Source organism: Penaeus monodon, chromosome 34 (assembly GCF_015228065.2).
Source record: "Penaeus monodon isolate SGIC_2016 chromosome 34, NSTDA_Pmon_1, whole genome shotgun sequence".
Classification (NCBI taxonomy): domain Eukaryota; kingdom Metazoa; phylum Arthropoda; class Malacostraca; order Decapoda; family Penaeidae; genus Penaeus; species Penaeus monodon.
The window spans coordinates 8,567,477-8,567,937 of record NC_051419.1 but is presented as its reverse complement, the minus strand read 5'-3'; positions in this window follow the sequence as shown (position 1 = coordinate 8,567,937).

Genomic DNA, 461 nt, shown 5'->3' with positions numbered 1-461 from the left:
CGAGTGTGTACGAGTATGTGTGTATGTGATTACAAGTGGAAATTTTATGACAGGGATGCGGTAAATTGTGTGCTTTTGAAGTTGGTTATATCCACCATGCATTTACATTGCCAGAGAGTGTCAGAAACAAAATCACTGTAACTAACCACACATATTGCAACTGTACCATTGATGTAAAATTTATAGCAGATGGTGAGATCAGGGTATGTGTATCTAGTAAAGATGAGGTTTCTTCAAATCAAAACATGATAGAGACTCGAATTTAAGTTGAGAATTTTGAGATCATTTTTTTTCCAATGTTTCCAAGATACGTATAGATTATAGCTTCATTTCCCTTTGTAATGATTATTTATAATCACTTTTGGAGTCAAAAATTTATGCCGCTTTTTTTTTTTTTTTGCTTTTAAGTTCACTCAAAACTTGGCGAAGGAAAGTGTTCGTACATTCTCCTTCGTTATTTC